Consider the following 23,592-nt stretch of genomic DNA (forward strand, 5'->3'; position numbering starts at 1 on the left):
TGAGGACTTGGGTCGGGTGAATCATTTCTACTAAAGCCACTTCCCAATGGGCTTCGTGATCTAAGGGGATGGCTTGAGGTAATTTGGCCGTGTAACAGCACAACGTGTTGTTTGGAAACACCTCCATGGAACTGTCACTGGGTAAGGTTAAGTAAAATTGGTTTTCGTCACTCATAATTCCAGAGTTCTGTGGCTCTCCGAGGGGTTATTACTGGACGTCAGAGGCGTGTCTCCGTCTAAAATGGGGTTCTGATTGTGGTTGTTGTTGGAGTGGTGACTGACACTGGCACTGGACACAAGGTTCCCGTTCGAGGAGAATTCAGGGAGGGATTGGGAAGTAGGTAACCGATGCAACTGCTCAATAAAATGGTCCACAATTGTTTGTCTCCTTGTTGCAAACTCAAATTGGCGATGGCTGCCCCGATGACACAATACACCACGAAGATTTGGCAGAAAAAGACGATTTGCGTTTTAGGCACATGTTCTCCACACCACACCAACAAGGGTTGTTTTTGTAAATCTTGCACAGAAGAACTAGGTGAAGAAGGAGTGGTCGACGTAGCTGCGTCTGTGTGAAAAGGCATGATGGTCACTTCTTTTTATAGTCGATGACTTGCGAAGCGTCGATCCAAGAATCGAAACTGGGCGGATATCCTTTCCAACGTACTTTGACTTCTTTGACACGTCGTTTGCCCACTTTACGGGTTCTGCGTTCGAGAATGCTTTCGATGTCGTACACGTCGTCTTCTTTTTTGGTGACACGTTGTAACTCGGGCAAATAAAACGTTCGTTTGAGTACTTCTCCGTTCATGTCTTCCAATTTATAGACGGCAGGATGACGGTCATGCACTCGTCCAGTGACGCGAAACAATTCGGTCGTCCAGTTAGGTAAGTAACCTTTGTCGAAAGCGCGTTTGGTTTTGCCAATGCGCACCCAATCTCCTACGGCCAACTCTCCACTTTTCTTGGGGACAGCCCTCGTCGGGGACGTACCGAACAGGTGCTCAAACACCAACACTTCGTTCTCGGGAGTCACGTCTTGCAGGCACGTCCGATGCTTCGATGGTAAGATTGGTTGTACGCTTGCATCAGGTGCGGTAAGATGTCGATGTACTTCAGAGTGTGGTGATGCATAAAATATTTCCACATGCGTTCTTTCAAAGTGCGTTGAAAACGTTCCACGATGCTGGCTTTGGTTTCGGGATTCTCGGTGGTAAAAAAATGAATGTTACGTTTCTTTAATTCTTTTTGGAAAGCTTGGTTCAGAAATTCGGTGCCTTTGTCCGTTTGCCATCGAAGAGGGTGACGACCGCTTTGTTTCAACACCCGTTGCAGGGCTCGCACTAACTCGCTGCTTGATTTGGAAGTCAAGGGCACGACCCAGGCAAATTTGGAAAAGACGTCGATGACACAAAACAAATATTTGTAGCCACGATTGTAGCTGGCCAAATGAGAGACATCGGCTAAATCGGCTTGCCATTGATGATCGATGCCTTCCACTCGGGTGCGACTTCTGGCAAACTTGCGTCGAATGGGTTTGTGTAAAGTGTAGGTAGCTTGTTCTTGTAACCATCGTTGCACTTGAGGTAAACGGAGACTTTTCAGTCGAGTTTTGGCAGCACGATACAATTTTTCAACTCCTGCGTAGCCTGCTGGATGCGAGGGATCGTAGTAAATGCTGGCTAAGACTTCTTCCATTTTTTGGGGGTTTGTGTGTTAATAAGGCACCCACTCTTGGAAGAGGCTACTCTTTTTCTCTTGGGGTATTTTCTTGGATTGCAATGCTTTGCGTGTGCGACCGGCAATAGGTGTTGAAGAGGAGGATGTCTGAGCGGGGGATATCGGTTCTTGTTTCACTTCTGTCTTCACTTCTGTCTTCACTTTCTTTTTCTCCTGTGATGAAGAAGGGGTGGCCACCATCTTTTTAATCCATCCAGTTCTGGAGGTAGGTGGTGTTGTTAACTTGCGTACTTTTTCTGGTGGAGTTTGAAACCCTTCTTCTTCTTCTTCTTTTCCTTTTTCTGTCCTGGTCACTGGTAGTGGTGGTACTGGTACTGGTACGGGTGATGGTGCTGGACTTTTCATCAAGGTCTTAAAATCTTTCAGAGTGGGTAGAGCTGTTTCGTCTAAAGCTTTCTGGTGAAAAAGTTGCAGTCGTTGCAAAAGTTGAGCGTACTTTTGCGATTTTTCTGTTTCGGACAAATCTTGACGATCCATCAAGGACTGCAATTCGTGTTGTAACTGGGACATCTCGCTCAAATTGGGATTGGGAGGTAAATGCGGGGTGCGTTGTTCTTGCCACCAATGGTATTCCATCCATCGTTTGTAAGGTACTTAAGCTAGTTTTCGTCCTTCCATGGGGTTGTCAGGGGTCGATTCTGAGATCTTGGGACTTTCGAGGGCCTTTTTATCTTGCTCCCACCAGTCCTCCCAACATGGTTCCCAAGACTCCTTTCAGTATGGGGCCTAACAAGAGAGGCAAAATACCTCCACGTTGCACTAACATCTTCTTTTTTTGACGAATGGGAATTTTCTTTTGAACCATTTGGCGAAGAACGTGACGATGTTTGCCTAAGCATTGTTTCTGGTGTTTGGACAAAGGGATCGTGCCTTTCAAGACGTTCAAACAACATTCGCACACGGTATCGATGACCTCTTTGGAGGCCGTTTGAATGAGTTTTTTTCGTAGGGGTGGAGAAGCTTTGGACAGGACAGATAACATGTCCCCATGTTTGGCTAAACGTGGTGGCAGTCCTTTCCTTTTCTTTCCTTGGGGTTTTCTGGAGGGTGACATCTTTGAGTCTTCAGGAGCACCAAAAGACACTGATACCCTACTTGGTCACAGGCCTTTTTTATACTGGAACGCGTCGCCACTGATTGTCTTTACGCAGTATTAGTTTGAGGACAGGCATGACACGTCGTGCAGGGGTACGCAACGGACTAAATCGAGCCAGTTCTTGCTTGGACAAATCCAGTAAACTTTGTAACATGCCCGATCTTTCATGGACTTTGATTTTGGGAGAAGGAACTTTGTGAGCAGCAGCCACTGCCACTAAATTGGAGGGTCCTGCCACTGGGGAAGTTCTTTTTGGGGTCATCAACGGAGAAGTTCTTGGTGTGATCAACGTCTCCAAGTACTCTTCAGTTCCTGGTGTCATCAACGGAGAAGTGGACAAACGTGAAGATGCCGGAGAAGTAGTCACTGCCGTGGCAGGTCGTGGTTTGCGAGTGTAAGGTTGCGTCCTGGCCGAAGTGCCTCTCTTGCGACTAGTTTTCTTCTGTGGACTTTTCTTTTACTGGGGACTTTTTCTCTGTTTCTTTTTCTGGGGGCTTCTTTTCTTTTTCCGGGGTGGTGTCTGGTCAGAGGAGGGTCCCGCCACTGGAGAAGTTCTTCTTGAGGACCTGGTCTTTTTCTTTTTCTTCTTGGGGCTTCGTTGGACTTTTGTCTTGGGGATAACTTTGGGGGCATTAGGATCCCATCTTAAGAGTGAGCGAATGATGACCCTTCCTAGAGTACCGCTCCCTCCAGGTTTCAAAATGATTTGTTTTTTGGTTTGAGTGTCGATGCGGGGATCGGCCAGTTGGACCAAAGAGACTTTGTTTCGATCGAAAAAGCGTTTGGTTTGATGAGGAATCTGAATGATTCCTTGGAGTATTTGACGTGCCGTCACCGTGAACCATCGTAAGACTTCTTTGAGACTAGCTTCTAAGACACGAGCTCGTGTTTGTGGATTTTTTTCTCGACTGATGCCGTACAGGGCACGAATCAATTTGACGGGAAGATGCGACTGAAGGGACGTCATGTTCACACTGTGTGAGACAGACGAAAAAGGGTCAGAGGTTTTTATAGATTTTTTTATGGGGAGTGAAATGAAGTCGAGGACGGAGACGTGTACAGGACAGGCCCTCCGTCTTGGCACCAGTGGTGAAACAAGTGGGTACGAAATCGCAAATCCTCGGGAGTCGTAGGTTTCAAATCGACGAGTAAATAGGCGTGTGGTGTTTGAGTGGCATCGTCGTACGCCTGAGTCAGCCAAGGCGTTCCTAACTGTTTGGCTAAGACTTGTACTTGCGATTTATCTCCAGGGCTTTTAAACAAGACCACGTAATGCGCATTGAGACTGATGGTGCGATGGGCTTTACTTTGTTGAAACAAATTTTGGGTGATGTAAACGACACTGGCATTACGGTGATGCCCTTTGCGCGTGAACCACAATTTAATTTCTTCTTCGTCTTCTCCTAGCATGTCGTCGAAAATGACCAAATGGGTTTGACGGGAGTCAGAGACGATGCTGTCGTCTTCTTTAGGAATTCCTTCCACAAACACGATGGAATCGCCTTGACTTTCTCGCAAGATGTTGTACGCCGATTGCCACTCTTTGTAACACCACACGATCCGTTGAGGTGGCCGATCGATCAAATGATGTTTATGTTCGATCAAACGTTTGACGAATTCGGTTTTGCCTGAACCGCTAGGTCCAGCAATGAGCATGTTAAAGGGATGGCGAAGATACAAAGCCTCCCAACTGGCACGATCTAGGTATTCGTCGAAGACTTTGACAGTAAAGGAAGAGGGAGCAGAGACAGCAGAGGTAGCCATTGTGTGAGAAATGTCACTTGTGACACGAAAACAAACAAGACAAGAGTTTATATACTTTTTCAGAACAAGTTTATTGAATGTTTTTTTTTCAAACATGAATACGAAAGACAAAAATACATAAAACCCAAATAGTTATGTAAAGGAATAAAAAACACATCAAAACGATCAAAGTGGAATATAAACAAGTCTCTGTACAACATGTTTTGGGTAACCAAGATGTCCTAGGGACAGTGTGTAATGTTCTTACAGTCTCTACATGAGGTATTGTCACACAAGTGTCCTCCCGGAATGACCTTTCAGGAATGTCCATGACAGTCCTGTCCTGAAGCGAGTGGTTGTTCTCGGTGACGGGTTCTTCTGGCACCGTCACTAACACAGGTTGAAAAGTAACTTTTTTCCTTGAACAACTCTTGTGCATACTGGGCCACGTCTTGGGTCCAAGCCTCAAAACCCCCCTTTTTCCAGTCACGAACATCTGTCCAATGGGGATGTAAGTCACAAGCTACACACACATCGTCATACACGTCTTGGGTAGCTAAAAGTTGACGAATCTTTTTTTCCTGTTGAGGTCGAGAAGTATCCAGATGAAACCGCAAGGCTTTGAGCAAAAGGAGTTTTTCGTGACCATTTAAGGCCATTGAGGTGGTAAGTACTGATCGTGAAGAGTCCACAAAGAATCGGCTGGTAAACGAAATCCCAGAAAACAAGTCACTAAGACACACACCACTTGTCGTCCCAAATTGAATGGATAAAATTCTTGTAATAATTGATGGTAATGATCCACGGTTTGAATATGGTCATTGAGTACCTTCCACGGAATCTGTTCAATGATATGTGACATAATCCGTGGCATGGCAACTTGATTTTATAGTGTCTTTGTTTCGGAAGCAATAAAGGTAATTTCTAACCAAACATGTTCGTTCTCCAGTAGGGAATTTAAATGTTACATACTGTAACTGAAACGTCAGAGTTTGTCTAGATGTTTCGTCTTTTTCTAAGCAGATTCCATGTAAGAAATGTTAGTAATCCTTTAACTCGTCTTCCTCAATACGTTGCAGTAAGTGAATCTCTAAGTAACCAAAATTACGAATGTCTGGTCCATCATCATTATCCCCAAACTGAAAGTGTTCAACAAGGTCTGACCACTGAAAAAATTTCTGACGAATCAGTCCTCTTATACCATTCAGGTACCAGTGGTTAAAGATCTGGTGACGTAACGGATGCAATTGTTCTTTACGTTTCACTTGTATTTTCACCAGCTCTCGGTAAATCCTTTCTCTCAACTCCTCAGGCAAGCCCAAAATGTTCTCTTGTAAAGTATCCATAAGTATATACACTGTTTTTGGAATCGCTGGGTGGTGACCAATAGTCTGGTTTAACTTTGTGCCTAATGTAATATCCACTCATAATCAGTCTTCTTGTACTTTGGAACATAGCATAATTTAAAAACGGATGAATCACTTTGAGTTTGCGTTTCACTTGTATTTTGATCAGTTCTCGGTAAATGCGTTCTCTCAACTCCACAGGCAAAGCACGAATGTTCTCTAACAAAGTATCCATGAATAGGTCATACTAAATCCTCTTTGGTCTGACACAAGAAATGTACTTTTTGCACAAACATGGTTTTACTTCAGTGTCGAATTTAAATCGTTCAGTCACTAATCTACACATTACAATTCGTTCAGAAGTTTCCTCTTTCACCAAGTTGACATTGTGTTCAAGATGTTGGTAATTCGTTAACTCTTCTTCTGGAATTCGATGCAGTACGTTTACAATGTAGGTAGAATCGTCCATACCAAACCAATCCTTTTTAAAACTAGGGGATCGTTCATTAATGTCTGTCCGATGGAACACTTTCAATTGAATCAATCCTTGTATAGCCTTCAGGTACCAGTGGTTCAAACACCGGTGACGTAAGGGATGCAATTGTTCTTTACGTTTCACTTGTATTTTGACCAGCTCTCGGTAAATGCGTTCTCTCAACTCCACAGGCAAAGCACAAATGTTCTCTTGTAAAGTATCCATGAACAGATGATGGTAAGAAGTTACTTCAATGTCTCGGTCCCACTAAGGGTAAGTAATGACAATTCGGTGACCATCGAGCATGTTCTACGTAGGCCGAATCTTGCGGTTCCCAGTGGTGAAGTGACACACCGCAACTGAAGCAGTTGACTTTATCTCCTTCGCCCAAGTAGAAAAATCCGACTCTGGCTAATTCTTCGGGGGTCGGTCCTCCCACATACTTTGGCCATTTTCCTTTGAACGATTGAAGACGATTTTCAAAGTCGCAGTATTCCGACAAACGCACAGGAAACGAATATTCGTCTTTCACAGGTTCGTTTCGATGAGGGTTGGGTGATATGAACAGGAGTTTGCTCAGGGCTGGATGACATCCGTAGGGGGGTAGACGTGAAGGTGAACATTCCCCTTTAAAACGAAACTTAGTAAAATGTCCAAGAGGACGAGCAGCATCACTTTCGCATCCCTCAGGTTTGACACGCACAGCATCACTTTCCATGATAGGGGTAGTGACACTAAACTTTCCATGATGCTTTACGGCATCGCTAAGGTCACAACGTACAGCATCGTACCCATCGCAAGGCTCACAATCGCATTCCACTTCCGAAGCCTCACACTTGAATTGTGCCTTTCTAAACAACTTGTTCTGTGTTTCTCTGAAAGTATTCATCTTGTTCGCTCAGTCTTGTTAGTCACAATGAACTATCGATCTTGCCTAGGGTTCCCTTTTATATACAGACCAATACCGACGTGTCCATACGGTAAGGTGAAATGATTGGGAAGTCGCACTCGCTTCTGGTATACGATTTGATAGACTTTTTCCAAGGGCCGACTGAGGATGTGGTGAGTGGGTAAACGTACGATCTTGTTCGGTTGATAGGTGGTGACTTTAAAGTTTCCATTCTCTCCGGATTGCAAGGCTTCTTTCAATACCCCAAAGTTGACCACACGACTGGTACGATAATTCAGAGTCAGTCCTTTCACTTTGCACGTCGTGTGCACTTCTCCTTGTTTGTCCCGGTATTCGTAGCCGTAATTTTTGGGACCGCCACTGACGAAACTTAGAATCTTGTCGTCGGGATGCTCGTCTGTCCAGGCTCCTAAACGGTCTCCTTCGATGTCAGGGTGATGTTGAATCGGGTGATGGATGTAAATGCAACTGTCGGTGTCAAAGTACAGGACGCGTTCCCCTAACAGTTCTAAAGCTTCGTACAATTTTAAGCGAGCATGGGCTGTCACGTTAGCCGCAATGATGACATTTCCAAAAGGGTCGTCTTGTACAAAGTCCAGATCTTCTTCGTAATTGACCAAGATCAAATCCTCTCGAACGACGTCCATGTGTTTCATGTATTTGGTTTTGTCGTGAATCATCTGGAAGTAGCGGGAAGGTTCTGTCAAATATTCCGTCTTGGGTAAACACGGTCGTTGTGCCATTTTACACCACAAGCAATTTAACATCACTTTGGCAAACGATCGCCTGCCTTCGTTTTTCTCGATGTGGTCTAAAGAGATGCCTTCTTGTTCATAGTATTTCTCTTTGAATTGCATTTGGTCTTCTGGAGTGTGACACCAGGACGGATAGCCGCTGGCTTCTTGTTTCAGTTTCAAAAAGGCATCCACGTAGTCAGCGAAAATGCCTTTCTGACTGGGATCACTCTTGTGGTACTCTTGTGTCTTGGGAAAGTGGCAAATTTCGTACACTTCTAACAGTTGGTATCCCATGTCCAGAGCTTTGAACAATTCTACGCTGACCCAGGTTCCCGTCAAGGCACGTTCTTCCTGGCTGTGATGGCAAGGCTGGTCCTGGTTGCACGTTTCGGCACAAGTACGGCACAAGGGAAACATCAGTTTGCTTTGACAATGGTGAGGTAAGACGGGATGGTATAGGTTCGTGGGAGGCAAAACTTTACACTTGATCAAGCCTTCGTAATGTCGAATGTTTTTCAGGTCGATGTGTTCCGTCAGCAATTGCAGGTGCCCTACAGGAAAGCGACAATATTTGCACACGTAGGGATACAGCGAACACACGTCCAAGTATTTGATTTCTTCTCCTTTCTCTTCGTCGGCTTGGTACAGCAAACAGGTGGCATTGGTCCTTCCTCCGTACAAACTATCCCTCGGGTTCAGCGGGTCCATGAACTGGTAACTTTCCACGAGGCGTTTAAACTCGGGATCGGTTTTCATACGGTGATCGTACTCGTGTTCCCACATTTCCACCACTTGGTATCCTTGCTGTTCTAACTTTAGGCGTCGCTGACAAGTGTCCTGGTACAAGTCTTCCATGGTTCGTTGCAAAAACTGATTTTTAGTGCCACGGTCAGGGTAACAGACGGGACATCCGTGAAATAAGCAACCGTTAAACTCGTACACGATCTTGGGGTTTTCTAAGTCCCAGCCATCGACCGAATACGTTCCGATGGTCTTTTCGCCCCCTCCGTTGCGAGCATGCTGAATCCACTTGTCTTTCTTGTCGCACAAGCAATGTAACCAGCAAAGGGCTTTGACCGAGTATTGACGCTTGACAAAGTGGGTCGTTTGAGGGCTGATGACAGCCACGGTGTTTTCAGGCATGAATCGTTGTCGGTACACTAAGGAACACGCTTTGGCAATGGTGCAAGCTTCTTTCAAAGGATCGACCCCTCCGTGTTCCATGAACAGTTCTCGAAATTTTCCACAGCAACGCCGTAAAATGTCCACGTCGGAACGACGATACTTTAGCATTTCTTCCTGAAAGTCGAAAGGGTCCGAGGCGTGAATCTGGTACCAAGCGTAGAAAGCTTCTCGTTGTTCGGTACGCATGTTGTCGGGGTCGTAATAGTGAGCCTCAGGTAAATGGGGTAGAACGGCGTGTTGATTGGCTTCCGTATTGAAAAAGTGTGGAAAGTACCCTTTAGCCATTTCTGTCATTCCAAACGTTTTAAGCATTCGACTCAAAGGCATGGCCAAATAGCTCATCGAATCTTTAAACTGCACTTGTCCCACTTGCATGAAAATGATTTTGGCTCCGTTCAAAGTCACTTTAGGACGCTCGGTGCCTTGTTCCGTATAGTACCTCAAAAGAAACTGTCCATCGTATCCGGAGAAATTGTGAGCCATCACCGTGGCATGACGATGACAATCTCGGTAACGTTCGATGTCCTCTTGGCTCCACGTCTTGTCGACGGGGTCTAAGACCCATTGGGCAAAATCGGCTAACGTGTTCGGTCCCCGAAAGATTTTTTCACGCCCTCCGGGAATCTTGCTGCAGTGAGGGCAATGACTGAAGATAGGTTCTTGAATGCACTTCTCGCACGCTCGATGAGCCACACAAAAATTAGGAATGTGAATGCCGGTCTCTTGCATGCATTCGAAATCGAAAAAGATGAAATTGCCTTTCTTCTTCTGACCGTCCTCTTTCTCTGGTGGGGGTTGGTATTTTTGCACGTAGCATTGGTGTTCCAAGTCCACGATGTGGTGACAAATGTGACATTTTTTCTTTCCTGAACATACGTGTGCCTTGGTATTATTGGTACGTATGACTTGTTCACACGTAGGGCACAATCTCAGGAGTTGACAAGCACATTTCTTCTGTGAACCTTGCGTTTTCAGATGTTGTTGGTAACAGGTAGGGCTGACAAACGTGCGCAGACAAGTTGAACAAGGCACTGGTTCTTCGCTCAGACAGGGTGAAGAGGCCAAACATCCTGAGCATTTCAATCCACAATGCTTGTGTTGCTCTCGATTATTATAACCATGGTCACATTTCTCACAGTAATAACCGTATCCCAGGAATCCGGTGATACTGGTAATGGTATCGAAATGGTCATCGTGATAATAAACATGAATGTATTTTCCGTCCTTAAAATCTTGCCCTCGAAACAACAGAGGCCCGCCCATTTCTTGAGGGTGCACTTTCAAGGTGTATCGTGGAGCTTGGATATCTTGCAATTTTTGCATTTCAGGAATGCCACAGGGTGTGTCTTTGGACAGGCCAGCTTGTTGCAACAGGAGTTCTGCTTCGTTTCGTTGTTTGGCTCGATAGGAACGTTGAATAGTGTTCCAGGTTCTTTTCCATTCTACCGTGTCGTTCTTGTTGGCATAGGTTCGTCCCACCACGATGGCACGGGCTAAACACATCTGGTCATGAGGATTGTGAATTTGGACAAGGCTACGCTTAATGCTGCGAAGCTCGTTCACCAATAACATCTTTTTGCGTCCGGTCCCTTGAGGAGGAGAGACGTGGGTCATGTCCAGTGTGGCTTTTCCATCGGTGATGTCAAACTGGTCATTAGATTGTTGCACGTGTTGAATCTTGTCCATGACTTTGGAAGCGGTCAATTCTGCAGGGGTGCTAAACTCGATCCAAACAGGGGATTTCAAACCATCGTGTTGTATGGAAAGTCTCAAGCGATCGTCTTCTTTGGGTTGACATTGTCGCTTGAGTGCGGTGAGCAAAGAATCCCACACCCCAGTGATAAACACTTCTGCTTTCTCTAACGGCACTTCAGCCTTGAAATCTTTAAACTTCACTGTGTATTTGTAAGCCGTGGTTCTAAATTTTCTAGAGGAGCGCTTTTCCGTCTCTCGAATGGAATAGGATTTTTCAGGGGTGACTAAGGGTGGTGAACTTGGTTTAGAGGGTTCGGATTCTGGTTCACTCATGTCCTCTTCAAAATCACTGGCATGAATTTGTGCCAAGATTTCAGCCCTGGTACGAGGCGATAGATCACGTTTCTGCCTCTTACTTTCTTCTTCTTCTTTCTTCTCGAATGAATAGGATCGTTTCATCTTGAGTGCAAAACGTCAAATGACTCAAGTTTAAACACCATAGACTAATTTATAGTCATGGCAGACCAGCGTATATAAAAGAGTGTGTGTCTTGTCCTTTCACTATTCATTTCACTCTCAAGCCGAGCACAACAATAGAAGAGACTAACCAAATCGAACGTTTCGTCAGAGCTTTGCGAGGGGTCATTAGAAAATTCTCTTCAGACCAGCCTACGGACTACTCTCCTTCCTTTCGAGATAAAAGTCAGGATACTTGCTATATCTGTCAGAAGAAAGGGCATTGGTCTTCAGAGTGTCCAGACCGTCAAAAAAGAAAAAAAAACAGGGGCTAAAAAGATAAAAGTCAAGATACCTGTTATTATTGTAAAGAAAAAGGACATTGGTCTCCAGATTGCCCAAAAAAGAAACAAGAGGAGTCAGAAGAAAAGAAGGATTCTTCAGAAGAAGAGAGGGATTCTTCGGAAGAAGAGAGGGATTCTTCAGAGGAAGAAAGAAGACAATTCTATTTACAAGAGGCAAAGAAACAGGAGAAGAAAAGAAGAAGGGAAGAAAATGAGGAAAAGACGGTGAAGAAATTTAAAAAACAGAGAGACTAAACAAGGAAAAAGAAGAAGTCAATGAACTTTATTAAAGTGTTCTGTTGTGAATTGTCAATTGGATTTTAACAATGGATAAAAGAATAAATTAATGATATAAGGTAAGTGTCTTTGAGTTTTGATTTTAAAATAAGAAGCTACACTCACGCACTCATACACAGACACGTACTATAAGGGTAAAATGGGCTGGTTCATTATTTTTTTGAGTTATTGGCAAATTGAAATTGTATTTCTTTTCGAGAAATGTGAGTGGCCCTGAAAAGGGCCTTTTTCATTTCGGTGTAGGGGTGAGTTTAAGCAATCAACTTTAACTGCCTTAAGCCTTTGCCACGGCCAAGGCCTACTTCTGGACTACGTAATGTTGATGATGATTGGGTTAAAATCACTAAGGGTGGTACGGTAGGCTTAGTCACAGGGTTGGCGTGTTTAGCTCGGGAAGGTCGTATTCTCTTTGGTCGTAATAAAGAAGTCTGATACATTTGTTTCAGACTTCTTAACTCCGCTAAAATGTCCAACAGTACCGTGACCGTTTGATTTTCACCCTCTTGTTTCTTTGCTGCTACTTCTTCTTGCTGTTGTTGCTGTTGTTTTTTTTTCTTACCTCTTCTTCTTGCTGCTGTTGCTGTAGGAGAAAAGCTTGTTCCGCTTCCTTTTGCAGTTGTATAAATTTCTCCAATTCTTCTTTCTGTCTCTGTCTAAAATTTTCCACTTGCGGTAATGAAGAAGGTAACGAAGGTTCCGGAACAAATTCTTGCGAGGAGAGAAAATCCACAAAATCCCAATTCACCTCTTCTGAAAGTAAGTCCGGGTTCCCTTGGGCAGTCTCCCCTGTTGGTGCACCCCAATGGATCGTTTTCTGAATTTCCGTCATGTTGAATCACTGTCGTATAGATTGACTGCACACAAGCGCTAGCGAATCTATATAGACCAACTGACGTCACAGACTGCTCTCTTCGGATTGGATGCGAGCTGACTGAATTTTGTAACGCGTGTTTGGATTGGTGAATGAACTCAATCCGTTTCAATCCTTCCTCTACCTATAAATAAGCGCAGTTCACTGCATTGATTCACCTGTTCTCGGCGCCTCAACATGTGGACCGATGTGCACTCTTCAACGCTTGTGTCAACGATGATGTTCAGGACGGACCTGCTCATGTATGTCTGGGTTCAAGACCACCTTATATGATCTAACTTTTTGGGTCCTGTCGGTAATTCTAGGTACTTATATTTTTATGGCTGTCACCTGGGTTGAGATAGTGGATTCTTGGAGGTGTTAATTTTCATGCGAGATTGTTAAGATGTTGTTTAAGAGATGGAAAATAAAGAGAAAAATAGGAGGGAAATAAAAAAAATAATTTTTTTATTTATAGTAAAATTTTAAATTCAAATTTTAAATTTCGAAATTTAATTATTTTTTTTTATAAATTAAGTTATTTAGGGTTTGAAGTCCTATTTTTGATTAATTAGATAATTAGAACTCCAGGCTAGACTTAATTTAGTTCCAGATAGGTGTCTTTGCCGAGCTTTCGGGTCTTAGGAAGACGCTCAAAGACACTCAATCGGGGGGTGGAGGGGGGGGTCCTTACTTTAATTAGCCTGTTTTTCATATATTGATAAGTTTGTTGTCCTATTTTTGATTAATTAGGTAATTAGAACTCCAGGCTAATCATAAATTAGGTTCCATTTGGGAGTCTTTGCCGAGCTTTCTGGTCTTAGGAAGACGCTCAAAGACACCCGGTGCGGGAGGTCCTTATTCAGTTAGCCTGTTTTTCATATATTGATAAGTTTGAGATGCAATTTTTATTTGTTCAGTGTTTACTTAAATTTATTGTGATATTAATTGGATTATTGTTTATTTTTGTGTTACTTGATAACCTGTTTTCTTATATTTTCTTTAGTTTGATATTCTATATTTGTTTAGCTTCATATTGGGTTTATTATTTAGTTTTGTTTTACTAGATTTATATTTTATTGCTATTTATTGTTCTGGCTGAGATGTTTAGAATTTCTGGCCACACAAGACCCTAACATGGGAAAGATATAGAAATGCGCGGACCTAAAAGAAACTCTCTCTCTCTCTCTCTCTCTCTCTCTCCACTTTTTGCGAACCAGCACACTAGTGCAAACAAAACACACTATACTTCATACCAACATACATTTGAGGAGGGACAAACTTGTTTAAAGACATACACAAACACATACATGCATACACCAACCTACGGACCACACACCATCGCTCAAGTAAGTGTAGTAAGTGTTTATAAACGCACCACTAGACCCTCACATTCAAGCACACACTGGAGAAGGGAATGAGATTTTTGTTCGGGAAAAAATAAAGCATACAAACACTAACACACAAACTTACAAACACAAAAGCTCTTTTGGCAAATTGAGCAGATTCTCTTTCCTAGAGATATGTTGGCTCTGAAAAGGGCCATTTTTTCTCCAGTGCACCTGGTTAATGCCCACACCTCACATGCCAAGCACCACACACACAGTCTACTCCTTTGATATCTACCCCTTGAATTAATGGTGACGGATAGTGCAGAGGGGGTGGGTGGGCTGTGAGGCTTCAGAGCCCCAATCCTCTGTTTCAGAAACTCTAAAGATTCTACCCCTCTGACGTATGCGATTAGCTTATGGAGGTTGCTGCTGTGGGCGATAGAGCACACAATCTTGGCGCTAACACTCCTACTTCAGAATTCAGTTCTCAGTTTGAGGGACCACAACCCTCTGCTGTGTTAGTTGGCGCTGTGATGGTGTCATTACCACATAACTGACTTCGCAGGTCTGTCTTTTCATCAGATGGAGTAGAATCGACTTTTTCTTTTCTTCTTATTTTGTCTGTAGAGTCTCTATATTTTCTGCTTCTAATATTGCTTTCATGGTTAGCTCGTTAAGGACGCGACAAGCGTATTCCATCTGGAGCATGAACCATTTCTGTAGACGACTAATTTTTTAGTGTTCACGCGTCCACGATGGAAATTCGACTGATGAACGATCAGCTGTATATGCCTCAAGCACAGACGAGAAGGAAATAAGCACATCACATACAGGGATCTAACATGGAAAACATAAATCGCGCGGACCTAAAAGAAACTCTCTCCTCAAGTTTTACATACAAACACATGATACTACATACATACATACATACATACATACATACATACATACATACATACATACATACATACATATACCACAGACATATTATCATACAAGCAACAGTTGTACGTGTTTATAGACCCACCATTAAACCCTCACATACAAACACACATTTGAGTAGGAAGAGCGATGGGGCTCATTAAAGAAAAATGAAAAGACACACGCACATAAAATTATATAATAAGAAAACTATTTTTGGCAATTGATTAGTCTCGTTTCTAGAGATCTGGCTTTGTTTTTGCAATCTAACTACAGGACCCGATCTCCTAAAAAGTCTAAGGTTTTGTATAATTCTAAGCGAGCGTTGGCTCTCACGTAGGTTGCAATGATTTTATTTCCAAACTCGACAGGGGGTCTAAATCTAGCTCTTCTTCGAAATCGACCAAGTTGAAATCTTTATGAACGACTTCGTGTTCCTTTCCTTGTACTTTGCAGTAAACCAGTTTAAAGTAGGGGTGTAGATCTGCTAAGTACACCGACGTTGTGCTGATTGTCCCCACAAGCCATAACTTTGACAAACGATCGCCTGCCTTTGTTTTTTTCCGCGTGGTCTAAAGTGATGCCTTCGATGGAACGGAGTCCGTTCCTTGAATGCCGCTTCGTCTGCTGATGTCTGACAGCTGGAAACAAAGCCGCTGGCTTATTGTTTTAGTTTAAAAAGTTTGTTGACATAGTACAAGAAATGCTTTTCTGGGATTCATCGCCTCTTTGAGTTCTGTATTTGGAAAGTGGTAAACTTCGTAGACTTTTAACAATCGGCTATCCAAGAGCTAGAGCATGAAACAATTGCTCGCTGACACACGGTCCTATTCGAATCGCGTTCGTCCTTGGTGTGATGAGAAGGCTAGTCTTGGTTACAGGTTTCGATACATGTACGGAACAAGGGAAACAGCAGGTTTCCCTGACAATGGTGTTGTGAGACGGAATGGTACAAGTCAGTAGGAGGCAAGAATTTGCATTTGATCAGGTCTTCGTATTGACGAACGTGTTCCACATCGATGTTCTCTGTTAACATTTGAGTGTCCTATAGGAAATCGGCAACATTAGCACACCCAACGATATAACAAACACGATAGATTTACCTGAATTCTTCTCCTTGAGATTCTTCCACGTCCTACAGCAAGCTTGTGACATTCGCTAGTCCTCCAAAGTAACTGTCGCGTGGGTCCAGGGGTTTGAAGTTCTACCACTTATTGTTCTTACTTCAGGCGTCGTATGTATGTTGTCTCATACAATTCGTCGTAGGTGTATTTTGAGAAGGTACATTTCAGGTGTCGTTGAGGGTATCAGATGGGGCATCCGTGAGATAAACATACATGAAATTCGTACACGATTCGGGGCTCCTCTATATCCCATCCATCCAACAAAACAGTTCCTATTTTCTTTTCGCCTCCAGTTCTGGCATGTTGAATCGATTTGTTTTCCCTTTCGCGCAAGTAATGTATCAAACACAGAGCTATGGCAGAATATCGACGAAATTTGAAAGGGTATGATGGTTAGTGTATTCTAAGGCAAGAATTTGTTGCGGTATACTAAGGACCGTACTCTGGCGATGGAGAGGGCTTTCTTGAAAGGATGGATACCTCCGTGCTCAGAAATAATTGTCGAAATTCTCCACAACAATGGCGTAAACTGTCCTCATCGGATCGGCAACACTTTTTGTTGTTGTTGAGTTTAATTATAGTTGCGTGCGCACAATTGTGCATGTGCCACTTTTTTCTGACTGCACCTCAGCCTGCTAGTTGTTCCTGGGGAAGGGGATGGTGCCACCTCCCCCAGGCCTTTATGGATTCAAGGAACCCTGATAGTTTGGCCTCAATCTGTGGGTCCATAAAGGTCCCTACAATTGAATGGTTGGCTGTCATTAGTGGGAAGGAGAGCTCGGGAACGGTCCTGCTTGCTTTACATCGCTGGTTTCTTGTTGCATTTGCCTGGTGTTTATTGCGATTTTTTTGGATTTTTTTTTCTTTCTTCAAAATGTTCATAAAGGAGGGGGGAGGTTCTATGCTGTCTATAGAGGTTCTTAGTAGAAATCATGTATGAAGAGAGATTTTCAAGGTTATTATGGTATTACTAGTTGAGGTGTTTAGGGTGTGTTTCCTACGTTATGTTATTTAGGACCTGAATCCTAGCTGATTACTCGGTTCGTTAAGGACATCTAGGACATCCGATTTTGCGGTTTCCTTAGTTTTTTATAGGTGCTGCGTAAGTGAATTATTTATTAATACTTTTATAAAATTGAATGATATGTTATGGGTTTTTATGTGGTGGCTTCTAAATTTATTTAGCTAGTTACTGGGTCTTTTGGTTTTGTGGGGATCGTAATTATATTTTGTTCCTAAGTCCTGCTGAGTCTATGAATTGATATATATTTTTTTATGCTGATTGTTTATTTTTATTAGAGTCCATAAGTAACTCTGGGTATGTGTGTGGTGATCCAATCTCTTTTTGGTTTCTGATAAATGTTTTCCGAGCCGGTTGATATTTTGGGCATATATTGAATACGTGGTGTAGATCTTCGGTGGTGTGGCAGTTAAAGCAGTTAATGGTTGCTGGTTTGGGTCCTATAAACCTTCCAAAACTGCTTGCTAGTTTAGTTTTTCCAGTTATTATCCTGTTTATGGTTTTCTGTTCTAAATAGGTACCCTTAGGTAGCTGTATGTTCCTATCTACGTTTTGTTTGTGGTTTCATTGTGCTTTTTACCTTTTGTGGAGGAGTTCCAAAAATCTTGCCATGTTTGGTCTATATATGTTTGTGCGAAGCTTATTGCTTCTGTAGAGCTATAGTTAAGCTTGATAGAGCTTTGATCTCCTAGTTTGGTTTTTGCAACTTTGTCTGCTGTTTGGTTGCCAGAGATTCTAATGTGCGACGGTATCCACATGAGCTCGACTAATTGATGTGCTGTGGTGATGTAGTCGATTAATTGGCATGCTCTGGCAACATTTTAACATTTCTTCCTGAACGTCAAAGGGTTATAAGCGTGATAGTGGTACCAAGAGTAGAGGGCTTCTTGTTGTTTGATGTGAATATTGTCGGAGTTGCAATAGTGAACATCAGGCAAACTCAGTAGGATAGCATATTGATTGGCTTCGGGATTTAAAGAGTAGAGAATACTCTTTGGCAGCTTCTGCTTTTCCAACGTTTTAGGCCTTCAGCTCAAAAGAATAGCAAACTAACTCATGGAATCTTTAAACTGCACTTGTCCCATTTTCATGTTGATAATTTTGGCTCCGTTCACTATCACTTTTGAACATTCTGTGCCCTGTTCTCAATAGTATCTGAGATTAAATTGTCCGTCGTATCTCGAGAAAATATGAGTCTTTACCGTAGCATAGCGATGGCAATTTCCGTAACGTTGAATGCCCTCTTCCTTCCAAGTATTGTCTCAAGGATCTAATATAATATCCATTGGGCAAAATCGGGAAGAGTGCTGGCTCCTCGAAAGGTTTTTGTTACGTCCAACTGAAATCTTGCTACAGTGGGAACAATGAATGGATGCACTTCTTGCAAGCCCGATGAGCGATGCATAAATTAGGGATGTGAATGTCGATGTCTTGCAAACATTCGAAATAAAAAAGAGAAGATCCTATTGTGTTGTTTTCTTCTTGTGCTTCTCTTTCTCCCATTCAGGGTTCTATTTTGGGATGCAACATCGATGTTCAAAGTCTAAATGTCATCGTTTCTTTGGAACTATTAGTGCGAAGGAGATGTTGACCTTGCGCCATGTGAAGTTGTCCGTAACACGTAGGACTTACAAAGGTGCACTTGCAAGAAGTACAATGCATTTGTACTTTTATTTCAGGAACGCAGGGTTAAGACTCTAAAAAGCATTGGCATCTGTCTCCACAATGAATGTACTGGTCTCAACTGCAAAACCCATGGTCACATTTGTCACAATAATCCAAGAGTATCCAAGAAACTGTGATACTCTTAATGGCATCTAAATGTTCTTGATGATGATAGATGTGAATTTATTTTTCATCTGGGAAATCGGGCAGTTGAAAGACCAGAGGTCCTAGAACCAATTGAGAATACACTTTCAACTGTAGAGATGAGCCAAGACGTCTTGATGTTTGCGCATTTCAGGAATGCCACAACGCTGTCTCTTTCAATATGCATGCCTGCTGTAACAGTGGTTCTGCTTCCTTTTGTTGTTTTGGTTCGTCTGATTGATAGTATTCGCCCAGACCCTTTTCCATTCCGCGGCTTCATTTTTGTCGTCATATACTCGACAAACAACGATTGCTTGGGCTAAACACATCTGGTCTTGAGAGTCGTTAACTTAGACGATGCTCTGTTTGGTGCTGCGAATGTCTTCCGTCAATAACAATAATACATTTCTGCGTCCGTCCCCTTTTGGGGGGACTTGCGTCATGTAATGTGTGGCTTTTCATTCGGTGAAACTCATCGTTGGATTATTGTACGTAATGAATGTTATCGTTGACTTTGGAGGGTGGCTATTCTACCGGGATGCTAAACTCGATACATAGGGGCGATTTCAAATTTTCTGGAAGTGCATGTTTGCGTCACTCGAATGTGGTAATAATTTTCGGGAGCTACCGAATGACATTTTTACGGGTAGACTCTCTTAGTCTTGGGGTAGAGGTGGAGAATGTTAATTCAGGCTCACTCGTGTCGTCTTCGAAATGGCTCGCATGGATTTTTTAGTCAACACGGCATTTCATGTGTTAGGTAATACTGCATGTCGTTGCCGCTTACTTTCTTTTGCTTTCTCACTGGAATATTCTGGTAGTTTCATCTTTATTGCAATATTTCATTTGACGATATTTTACGTAGGTCCCGTGTCTTATCATCAGATTATTCATTCAGCTCTCAAACATTCAAGATGGAATAGTCAAGACAGCTTACTCTGCTGATCAGAATTTTGACGACTGTGATGTGAGAGCATACTTCAGAGCAAACTCTCTGACGGTAATGTCACCTGTTTACCCTTCTGCTGAACTATGTGTACCTGCGCACAAAATTAGTTCCACATCAGATTGCTAAATAAATAACTGATGTTTCCAGAATAACAAACTACAAGTTTCAAGGATAACAGAAACTAGTTCCTGTAGTGAAAAATGACAGTTTATACCATGATAAACTCAGAAATAAAAACACCGTTAAACTCTTATATTTTATGCTAAGCAGTGAATTATTTGATCTTCTAATTAAAATAATATTGATATTTCACTGTAGTGAAAAAATAACGATATTTTTTCACTACAGGAACTACTTTTTTGGGTCAGAACATACTTACCTCCCTTTGATTTTCTGTCGATGAAAAACAAATTGTATATTGATGAACTCTTGTGGTTGTTTTCTTATTAAAAAATCCCTGTCTATTATCCTTGAAACTTGTAGTTTGCTATTCTGGAAACATCAGTTATTTTTTATCAATCTGATGTGGAACTAATTTTGTGCGCATGTACAAATAACACAGCAGAACGCTAAACAGCTGACATTACCGTTTGACATCTGTTAATTCACTGTCACAAACTTTAGGTAGCCAACGTATGTGAGCATAACATAAAAAGAATATTTGCTTGAAACGAGTGAATAACGGATACATTTCATCTCGTTGGTGAAAAACTCTAGTATTTTCACTCGTGGCTTCGCCACTCGTGAAAATACTGAGTATTTCATCCACTCGATGAAATATATCCGTTATTCACTCGTTTAAAGCAAATATCCTATATTTAACGGTGTTTTTATTTCTGAGTTTATCATGGTATAAACTGTCATTTGCCGACTCACACAGCTTACATAGCGTTATTTGCTGTATGATTCGGCAACTGACAGTTTATGCCACGATAAACTCAGAAGAAAATAAAACAACATTAAACTTAAACTCTTAATTAATAGAAGGGGAAAATTCTCGTGTATCACGTCATTAACATTACGTCATCTCATCACGTCATCATCATTATGTCGTGCGCTGCTCTCAAGAACTACAAGCGAAACCAAGAGCAGAACTCAGCATTGCTGAAAATAGGCTGCGAAACAATTTTTAATGAGTGTCCTGGTAGAACTGGAAGAGTTTGCAATTGGAATTCTTTGGAATTCATAAATTACAGACTGGTACTATCCCCACAAAGGAGACCTGATTTGTGAGAATATGTCTCGGGTAAGTAAAAACATAAACAAAAACATCAGAAATGAGGACACTCAGGTCAGGACTCGTGTTTTTGATTTTCCGGTTTCATTGCATAAAATATGTTAACACAAAACAAGAGATGATATATAAGAATAGCTGAAAACAACATGACTGCTTATAAAATAGAAAAAAAAATAATAGTCACTGCAAAGGTTCCTGAAAGTTTAGAGTACAAACGTTTTAGACACAATTGGATTGGATACATCTGCACACATTGCGTTACAAATAATATTAACCTGAAGTTTACGTACTGCTACCATATAATACATCTAAAATCCTCGTAGATGGCCCCAATGTTGTAGACAAAATTATTCATTCTACCGTTGCTTGGGAAAAAAAAGTCCTTTATTTAGTTATTGTTACTTATTTATAGATATTTCAGCAACCTAGCTTCTTGTAAGTAGATTCATTTTTATTTCTTCATGCTCTTCATGCTATTGGTTTAACTAGTAGTATCTATCTATTTATCTATCTATCTATCCCTCCATCCATCCATCTACCTATCTAACTATCTATCTACGTACCTACGCACCTATAGTCTGACTAAACGAACCCGTTTGTTTATATATATATATATATATATATATATATATATATATATATATATATATATATATATATATATATATATATATATATATAAACCACCGATTTCTATAATGGAAACCTTTAGTGTGATAAAAAGTGCAACGAACTTAGTTAATTCATTCATTTATTTATAATTTCAACCGTTACTGTGAGTAGAGTGGCCCTAACACCGTCAAAGTCTGCGCGTTTCATGCTTAACGGAAGTTTTTAATATAATAGACGGACATGCTCGAGATCCATTTCCAGTACCTGGACAAGTCCATTTTCAGCAAACTGGTGTGTGAACAACTACAGATGTAAATACATAAGTCTTCTGCTTCCGATATTTACAATGTCGAATCAAGCCGAGGAAAAGAATGACAAAAACAAATGTGCCTTTCACGTGGATTTTACAAGCCGTTTAATTTCTATGTTCATGTGTGCAAAGGGATATATTTACAAAATCTTAATGTTATATAATTTACGGAATTATCCGGTAGTTACCAAACAGGATGAACTACGTCATTATGTTGTCTGATGGAAATAAACTAGCCCATAGTGTACGCAATATGGCGCCGTGCTATTATGGAAAGTCCGTTAAGCATGAATGGTGCAGGGGATTCCAGTATTTTTGCCATTCTGATCACAGTCAGGTTAGAAATTATAAATCAATGATTCAGTTGACTTAGTACTGTGTACTTTTTATCACATTAAACCTTTTCGTTATTGAAATCGGCAATGGGATACAAACAAATGGGGATTTATAGTCAGACTATACATATTGTAAAAGTCACATGGGTCATGTATGCGCACTTACTAATTTTAAATTAAATATAAATTGTTCTTTTAAAATTCAACACTGATTTTCTTTAACCAAAGTCTATTCAATCCTTATTATTGAATGCTTTGCGCCTTAACTGTCACCATGAAACTTCCAGACGAAAATTATCTATCGCTATGGAGTTTTACAATGATGGTCATGTATTAAACTTGGGTCAAATAAGAGCGCGTCGATTAGAATCGTCACAAACGAGGGTAATACAAATGTATTTATCAATATGCATAGCTTGCATTGTGACATCACAGCGCGCGACGTTCAATCCGGATTGTACTGGATCACATATTTAGGTTCATTTCGTCCAAAAGTGTCTTACGTACTTTAACATTAACTTTGACGTATGCTCCTATCGGGGCGTCTAAATAATGACCTTCTAAAGAAATATAGACGTATACGAATACTTGCCACTTAAAGGTATGTAGAATCAAATTTTATAAAATGACACCCATTGCCGAAATAGTTGATGTTGAATGCCTACATGACACTTGTGATTTATACTATATCTACTACCTACCTACTTACATACGTACCAATTTACATAACTAATCACCTATCTACCTGGGGGCCGAGAGTGTCCGAGTGGTCTAATGCGCTCGCATTTATGGAGTACTTACACGTCTCTCCTCTGTCCGCGTGGGTTTGAGTCTGGGTTAGACCAACGTGGGTATGTGAAAAGCTTGCCAGTATTTTCCCGTAGGCCGGCAATTCTTTCCGGTCTCTTCCTCCACTAAATATATTGGCCGTGATGTACAGACTACCAGGTGCTGAAAATTGGCATTAAATACATATTTTATATCTACCTACTTACCTATTATCTATCGTTCCTTGTTGCCTTATACTTTATATTTGCAGTTTTGTTTGTCTGTTGTTGTTGTTGTTTTG

At 41.7% G+C, this 23,592-nt stretch overlaps 1 protein-coding gene across 1 annotated transcript in view; it reads left to right on the forward strand.

Annotated features, from left to right (window-relative positions):
• The first annotated feature begins 21,205 nt into the window (after nucleotides 1-21,205).
• LOC149800667 (arrestin domain-containing protein 3-like) overlaps nucleotides 21,206-23,592 on the forward strand; it is a 331,927-nt gene continuing 329,540 nt past the window's right edge. The window contains exon 1 of the mRNA XM_089954709.1: nucleotides 21,206-21,275. The gene's annotated coding sequence lies outside the window, so the exon portion shown is untranslated. The remainder of the gene's footprint in view (nucleotides 21,276-23,592) is intronic.

The sequence above is a fragment of the Sinohyriopsis cumingii genome, chromosome 4, assembly GCF_028554795.1.
Source record: "Sinohyriopsis cumingii isolate HCF-2022 chromosome 4, ASM2855479v2, whole genome shotgun sequence".
NCBI classification, from domain to species: Eukaryota; Metazoa; Mollusca; class Bivalvia; order Unionida; family Unionidae; genus Sinohyriopsis; species Sinohyriopsis cumingii.